Source organism: Centruroides sculpturatus, unplaced genomic scaffold, assembly GCF_000671375.1.
Source record: "Centruroides sculpturatus isolate CEXI.00-Female unplaced genomic scaffold, Cexi_2.0 scaffold7, whole genome shotgun sequence".
NCBI lineage: Eukaryota > Metazoa > Arthropoda > Arachnida > Scorpiones > Buthidae > Centruroides > Centruroides sculpturatus.
The window spans coordinates 1,127,348-1,136,479 of NW_019384510.1; the positions used below are offsets into that span (position 1 = coordinate 1,127,348).

Sequence of the window (9,132 nt, forward strand, 5' to 3'; positions counted from 1 at the left end):
AAATTGCACGAAAACAGGTAATTTTAGATTATGCCCATTCAAAGGTTAGTTTTGCACCGTATGTTATAAGGGGAGTGGCGAATACGACGTCTTAAAATGGAGTCTAAAAATTTTTTAGTTATAAAGTGTCGCAAATAAAGGATGTTTCCGACACGGGAGAACCTATTTAAAACTTTTGCGGACAGAGGGCGTAAGTGTAACGGATGTCGACGGCCGTAGGATAATTTTCTCAAGTAAAATTGTCAACTCGCGCACAAATCTTCGCCCGAAAGTAGCGGTCTGTCCTCTTTGGCACGAGAAACGAGCGCCGATTTTTTACTCCGGTCTACGTACCCGAGTCTAAAAATGTCTTATTAAAGATATTATGCGAGTGTTAACGTAAATTTTTAAACCGATCGATCGGTGTGATAAAAAGTCTATTTCCGGCAATTTAACCTGGCGCCGTCCCTCCTTCACTCGCCCAAATTGCAAACGCGGAGAAATGGAATTAGTAAAAATAAACGGAAACGATAAGATCACCTTTCCGGTGTTTATTTACTAAAAATTAAAAGAATGTAAATATAAAAAGGCATAAATTAGAATAAAGTCCTTTCCGTCGGTTTGGCAGACCGCTGCAGGGAATGGCTGGAAGTACTTCTGTCGGCCCGCCGACGACGCGGTAGGAGTGGCCAGACGGATCTACCGGAATCTCTTCGACTGCTCCTGAAAGACAAAAACTTTGACAATTTCTTCTCCGTGGTCGAGTGATTAATTTATTTACAGATGTTTATCGACGTATACCCCGAGATAAAAAGGGGGAAAAACATTAATTAAATCAATTTACTCGTAAAGTGCATGCTTTCGACAGGATAAACGTGTAAGAAAACATCTCTTGCGGTAATTCCTCGTTTAACAACGGGGATGCCTTCCCTCAATACCGTTACGTTATCGGAGTTATTGTTAATTCAGATAAAAATGACGTATGTTTATAAAACCAGAAAATTACTTTCCCGTCTGTTACGTAAGCTATATAAGCTGGGAAAGTATTAGAATTGAGTCGAATTCGACCGGCCGGGTTTTGAAATCTCTGCATCTTGAGATCCCAATCCAAAAAAGTTAAATAGTAGCTCCTTGAGAGTATTCGTGTATGCGCGTTGGCGTGTTTAATATCTCGGGATGGATTGATTTCGATAACGGAATATCAAAAGTAATCTTTTTGCCATTTTATAATAATACAAAGTTTTTAAATCCCGCGATGGTCACACACAATTTTAACCTTAGTGTTTTTTGCCAGGAAAGTTATGCAACTCGCTGCTGCATTTTTTAATTGAAAAAATGCAAATAAAAACCATTACATATTTACATTTAATTACGCGTATCTCTCGTACAACACGGTTTGGGGAATCCTCCGTACAAAATTTCAAAACTTTTAAGTGTAAACTTCGTTATTCCATATTTTTGTATTTCGGTAAGTACGCCCGTCGTTTCAAATTTGCCCATGGATTGTAGAATATTGAAATTTTCGAATTATTTTCTGCCTTTCGTCGGGTCTACTTTAATGAAAACAGAGAGGAAAGTTAGGACGAGGAAAAAATTGCACTATCGACCTGATGGCGTCGTCGTCGTCGCTTTCAGACTAGCCCTTAAGACTCACTGTGTTTTGTTTATATAAAATAATCTTCGTATTTAGTAAAGTTTATTTCAACATTTTTAGGTAAGTGTTATTAAACCACTGTTAACCGTAGGTAAGTAATCATTCGTAAAAATGACGAACGAAATACCACGGTATGTGGGTACTCGAACAAATTCTGGAAAAGTCTCTCGGTACTCGACCGAACAAACGCGACCGCTAGAACAAATTTTCCATTAATAACATACGTTTATTTCGTCACCCATAAAAATAAATAATAAGAAAACGTTACCGATTCTGATCGAGATGAACAAAAAAGCCGAAATGAGGGCGATACTTTGCAAAAAGAAAACACCCTGGTTTAACCAAAATTAATATTAACGCGTAAAACGGTACTTTTAAATGTGATTGTTAAGTATTTCATAAATCCTTATCCATCAACTACAGAATTAATGTTGCCAGATCATAGTCGTTGCATCCACCCAAATCCAATCGAGAAGTATCTCAATAGCCCATACATTAATTAATTAATATTAGTAATCGAGGTCATATCTAGGAAGCCCACCAGTGGCCGAGCGGACTTCGTCCCCGCACTTTGAGTGGACTAGTTCCTAAACACTGGGAGTTCGGTCGTGGGTGGGTGCGTGCCTCGCCCGGACGTGCTTACATGTGGAGTTTTCAGGGTTTTCTCCACATTGCGTAGAGACCAGTTTCCTATAAAAAGTCCTCCCGGAAGGCATTCTTTCCCCGCGCGCCTATTGGCCAATCTATAAGGCGGCTCTTCGGTCGCCTAACGATCAAAAACAAGGCATTCGGAGTATAGAGACAAGGTCCAGCTCACAATTTAGTTGATAATATTAGACATTCCTACTCAAACTTATATCTTGAAAGCCGATATATTTCTGTATAATAATTCAAATAAACAGCCATCTCCTAAATGATTCTTTGAGTATATATTAATTCTTAACAGTAAATAAGAACTGAGCAATGGAATCCATAAAAAAAGATTTTAATATTATAATATCCTATTTAATTTTTCTAGTTATTTTAGTATTTTATTATTTTACTGGTAAATTATGTCCTACTCCGTTGATATTGGTGCCTAGTGCTATGTCAGATCAGGATCGAGGCATAACTACAGAACAAACCATTACAGTAAAGCCTGTCTGAAATGAAACCTTCCTAAAATGGGGTAAAAACTTTGGTATGGAGCAATTTTCTATGTTAAATTTTACTATAAGTCAGATGAGGAAATTGAACTGATTTTTGGGTACAAAGAGCACAACATAACCCAAATAAAGGAGAAAATTAAGATTTCACTTGTAGACAAATATTATATTGGTTATAACAGTTGTGGCAGAGCGTGATAAATTGTATTCCAAAAATGATTCCGAAATTTCTTGGGAAAAAGAGGACACGTGACAAGGGGCTATATGAACACGAGATCTTTGTTAATATTAGTCTTTGACGGAATTAACAAGGGATAGAATAAAATATTTTTAAGAATTGAGAACTTTTTCCAAGAAACAAATTGAATTTCAAATAATCAAGTTCTTGACAAGAAGTAAATGTAATTCGTTAAAAATAATGAGAACATAGGTACTTGGTTTTAGGTAACATAGGTAATAAATTTTTCAAAGAGATGTGTATTTCCATCTAAACATTCTGTAACTGAGTAACAAAGTTTTTCAGAACAGACTGTAACATTTCTATTGTTATTTCAACACTCACATTGCTTATTCTTTAATTCCTATCTTGAATTGTCTGTTGTTGAAATAAAATTTGCTATTTTATGAAGCCTTGTGCAAAATAACAATTGCTATTAGGTCCAGTGACCCGGGTGGCTACAAAATTAGTTTTAGCTAACATAGGTTTTAGGAACATAGGTAAGAAATTGGCAGTACTATGGTAACATAGTACTGCCAATTTCTTGTGTACAAAGTAGTTAGTAACTAACTTGTACTGAATATTTGATAATAGATGACTAAATGAGCAAGGTAGTTGAGACATTAGCCTACCCCTCTGGGGGACTCTGGATCAAATCAGGAAATAATCGCAAAACCTTAATCCTCACCATATGCCTTTTCCATTGTTGGTTTGGCCAAACCTATGATGTGTATGATTAAAAAAAGCATTCTTAGTGTCCTCGGGGTAGAAAGAATCAAAAATTAAAAAGCATGTATTTTAGAACAAACAAGTGATTAACACTGTTGGTAAGTACAGGGACCAAAGTTAACTATCAAGTAAAGTGCGGTATTAAAATTCCTGAAGAAGTCAGATCGTGGAATAACTTGGTCTCTATATTACAGTAATGTAATTACAATTTCCAACACCAGAGCATGCTATAAAAATGCAACTTTTTATTAGCTTTATTTAATTTACACATATTTCAAAATTGACATATTTTTAATCAATTCTTAATGTAGTTCAAAAGTAGTATTCATTACTCATTTTTGATTTAATTTTTAAAGTAAATTAAAATTCTGTATTTCTAGTTTTCACTCAGAAATCAAACAAAGATTATTTCCACATTACTGTATTTACTCGCATTTAAGACAAAGTTTTTATTTATTTATCACAGCTTCAAATTCCTAGGTCGTTCTATATGCACAAGCAAAAGATTCTTTGCATTTTTTGCAAATAATTTTTGTGAACTGTGTATTTGCATTTTTTATCGGATGCTCGCCCTCTTGTATTTAAAAACATAAGTATTTTATCTAGGTCGTTTGAATCGTTCTTGTGTATTGTCAGGGTAAAGATAAATAGCAATAGGAAAAGCAAAGCTTTAGAATTGAGTTCCAGACTGAAATTGCAAAATCACACAGGAGCCCGATATAAGTTTTAATCCATCCCCACGTGAAAACAGATACGGTAATTATTCGCAAATCAGAATTCGGAGAAACTCATGAGTGTAATCTACGGAGAGTGGGTTTGACTTTTAAGAATTGGCAAAAAAAAAAAAAGGTTCCCCATTGTCCAGCTTTACGTGAACAAATTATGTTGTCGATTTTACAATATTTTTCTTTAAAGTTTAAAATGCCAGTAATTTTTGTGGGACAATGTGTGCATTTACGTTCATTTGGTATTTTATTTGTGATTAAATGAAATAAAATTAGAATTATATTAATAAATCTAATTTTCTTTATTTTGATCTTTAAAATTGCACCTTGTCCTATATGCAAGGTCATCTTACATGCAAGTAAATACGATATTTTTATTTGTTTCACATTAATAAAAGATCACATGTTTTGAATTCCACATTTTAAATATCAAATTTACTGTCAAAGTAATAGTGATGACATAACGACATGTCTGAAGAACGATGGACCAAATGCAGAGGACTAATTTTGTAGCCACCCGGATCACTGGACCTAATAGCAATTGTTATTTTGCACAAGGCTTCATAAAATAGCAAATTTTATTTCAACAACAGACAATTCAAGATAGGAATTAAAGAATAAGCAATGTGAGTGTTGAAATAACAATAGAAATGTTACAGTCTGTTCTGAAAAACTTTGTTACTCAGTTACTGAATGTTTAGATGGAAATACACATCTCTTTGAAAAATTTGTTATATAATTGAAAAATACAAAAAGAATAGAAATTAATAAGCATATTAAAAAGTTTTATTTTTATTAGCTTGTCATCTTTCAAAACATGCAACCACATGTGCTTATAACTTTCAAAACTTATCATTTTATTGAAAAAATGCTCTCAATAAAAGTTTATTTTTTGATAGAGAATACAAAAATGTATTAAAAGAAATCTCATACAAAATTCTGTATGGGTGTGCAGTGTTGGCATCTATTTTGCATTATATCTCAAGACTGAATGAACCAAAAATTTTGATTTGAAACTTGCCAAACTTATTTCTGTATTTGGAGCATCAATGCTATTAAATTTTAGTTGTTAAAGGTTGAGGGAGTTTGAAGTTGGAGGAGGCTACATGTCATATCTCAAGAGGACAGACCAAATGATAGTTTTACTCATTTTTTGGATTTACAGTCTCAAAAAAATTGGTCCTACCCCAAAAATAAGACTTTTGCTTTTTAATAATAAATAATAATATGAATATTTTAATTAATTAAACGATATCTTCTACTTTAATTAACGGTACCAATGAACACCATTACTAAACCTTTAATTCCAGCAACATAGCATTTAATACAAAATCGAACTAATGTTTTCGACCTTACCCAAGGTCTTCTTCAGGTTCATAAACAAATTGTATTCCAAAAATGGAATGCTTGGAATCAGTTTTTAAATACATTAAAATTTAAAAATTTGGAACACAGATCAAAATTAAACCTAACAGTGGTATTTATGCAAATTCAATATATATATATATGTATATATTACATATACAAATAATGTACATATATACCCATATGTACTTATTATTTGAAGATCCTGCATAACCACAAATAATAGGTAATAAATTTTTCAAAGAGATGTGTATTTCCATCTAAACATTCTGTAACTGAGTAACAAAGTTTTTCAGAACAGACTGTAACATTTCTATTGTTATTTCAACACTCACATTGCTTATTCTTTAATTCCTATCTTGAATTGTCTGTTGTTGAAATAAAATTTGCTATTTTATGAAGCCTTGTGCAAAATAACAATTGCTATTAGGTCCAGTGACCCGGGTGGCTACAAAATTAGTTTTAGCTAACATAGGTTTTAGGAACATAGGTAAGAAATTGGCAGTACTATGGTAACATAGTACTGCCAATTTCTTGTGTACAAAGTAGTTAGTAACTAACTTGTACTGAATATTTGATAATAGATGACTAAATGAGCAAGGTAGTTGAGACATTAGCCTACCCCTCTGGGGGACTCTGGATCAAATCAGGAAATAATCGCAAAACCTTAATCCTCACCATATGCCTTTTCCATTGTTGGTTTGGCCAAACCTATGATGTGTATGATTAAAAAAAGCATTCTTAGTGTCCTCGGGGTAGAAAGAATCAAAAATTAAAAAGCATGTATTTTAGAACAAACAAGTGATTAACACTGTTGGTAAGTACAGGGACCAAAGTTAACTATCAAGTAAAGTGCGGTATTAAAATTCCTGAAGAAGTCAGATCGTGGAATAACTTGGTCTCTATATTACAGTAATGTAATTACAATTTCCAACACCAGAGCATGCTATAAAAATGCAACTTTTTATTAGCTTTATTTAATTTACACATATTTCAAAATTGACATATTTTTAATCAATTCTTAATGTAGTTCAAAAGTAGTATTCATTACTCATTTTTGATTTAATTTTTAAAGTAAATTAAAATTCTGTATTTCTAGTTTTCACTCAGAAATCAAACAAAGATTATTTCCACATTACTGTATTTACTCGCATTTAAGACAAAGTTTTTATTTATTTATCACAGCTTCAAATTCCTAGGTCGTTCTATATGCACAAGCAAAAGATTCTTTGCATTTTTTGCAAATAATTTTTGTGAACTGTGTATTTGCATTTTTTATCGGATGCTCGCCCTCTTGTATTTAAAAACATAAGTATTTTATCTAGGTCGTTTGAATCGTTCTTGTGTATTGTCAGGGTAAAGATAAATAGCAATAGGAAAAGCAAAGCTTTAGAATTGAGTTCCAGACTGAAATTGCAAAATCACACAGGAGCCCGATATAAGTTTTAATCCATCCCCACGTGAAAACAGATACGGTAATTATTCGCAAATCAGAATTCGGAGAAACTCATGAGTGTAATCTACGGAGAGTGGGTTTGACTTTTAAGAATTGGCAAAAAAAAAAAAGGTTCCCCATTGTCCAGCTTTACGTGAACAAATTATGTTGTCGATTTTACAATATTTTTCTTTAAAGTTTAAAATGCCAGTAATTTTTGTGGGACAATGTGTGCATTTACGTTCATTTGGTATTTTATTTGTGATTAAATGAAATAAAATTAGAATTATATTAATAAATCTAATTTTCTTTATTTTGATCTTTAAAATTGCACCTTGTCCTATATGCAAGGTCATCTTACATGCAAGTAAATACGATATTTTTATTTGTTTCACATTAATAAAAGATCACATGTTTTGAATTCCACATTTTAAATATCAAATTTACTGTCAAAGTAATAGTGATGACATAACGACATGTCTGAAGAACGATGGACCAAATGCAGAGGACTAATTTTGTAGCCACCCGGATCACTGGACCTAATAGCAATTGTTATTTTGCACAAGGCTTCATAAAATAGCAAATTTTATTTCAACAACAGACAATTCAAGATAGGAATTAAAGAATAAGCAATGTGAGTGTTGAAATAACAATAGAAATGTTACAGTCTGTTCTGAAAAACTTTGTTACTCAGTTACTGAATGTTTAGATGGAAATACACATCTCTTTGAAAAATTTGTTATATAATTGAAAAATACAAAAAGAATAGAAATTAATAAGCATATTAAAAAGTTTTATTTTTATTAGCTTGTCATCTTTCAAAACATGCAACCACATGTGCTTATAACTTTCAAAACTTATCATTTTATTGAAAAAATGCTCTCAATAAAAGTTTATTTTTTGATAGAGAATACAAAAATGTATTAAAAGAAATCTCATACAAAATTCTGTATGGGTGTGCAGTGTTGGCATCTATTTTGCATTATATCTCAAGACTGAATGAACCAAAAATTTTGATTTGAAACTTGCCAAACTTATTTCTGTATTTGGAGCATCAATGCTATTAAATTTTAGTTGTTAAAGGTTGAGGGAGTTTGAAGTTGGAGGAGGCTACATGTCATATCTCAAGAGGACAGACCAAATGATAGTTTTACTCATTTTTTGGATTTACAGTCTCAAAAAAATTGGTCCTACCCCAAAAATAAGACTTTTGCTTTTTAATAATAAATAATAATATGAATATTTTAATTAATTAAACGATATCTTCTACTTTAATTAACGGTACCAATGAACACCATTACTAAACCTTTAATTCCAGCAACATAGCATTTAATACAAAATCGAACTAATGTTTTCGACCTTACCCAAGGTCTTCTTCAGGTTCATAAACAAATTGTATTCCAAAAATGGAATGCTTGGAATCAGTTTTTAAATACATTAAAATTTAAAAATTTGGAACACAGATCAAAATTAAACCTAACAGTGGTATTTATGCAAATTCAATATATATATATATGTATATATTACATATACAAATAATGTACATATATACCCATATGTACTTATTATTTGAAGATCCTGCATAACCACAAATACAGTAGACCCCCCTATAACACTTAGATACGTTCCACGCTAACCGAAAATTACGTTGTAGGAATGAGCCAATCGCAGCCCGATAGGTGAGAACTTTACGGACTAAGGCTGTTCGAAAGGTTTTCTTCTATAAAATTAACCGATTCTAGACTAATTCCACTCAACATTTCCAAAATACGTATAATTTTTTGGGAATAATCTGTATAAACTATGCTATAAACAAAAAATTGTAGGATTACTTACACCGTTCGACTACGCCGTTGCTTAAAGCTGGTTTTCATCGCGGAACA

At 32.3% G+C, this 9,132-nt stretch overlaps 1 protein-coding gene across 1 annotated transcript in view; it reads right to left on the reverse strand.

The window, feature by feature from the left end:
- Window positions 1–505: 505 nt before the first annotated feature.
- Window positions 506–9,132, reverse strand: part of LOC111622395 (protein MANBAL-like) — a 28,497-nt gene continuing 19,870 nt past the window's right edge. Inside the window, exon 3 of the mRNA XM_023364768.1 lies at window positions 506–702. The gene's annotated coding sequence lies outside the window, so the exon portion shown is untranslated. The remainder of the gene's footprint in view (window positions 703–9,132) is intronic.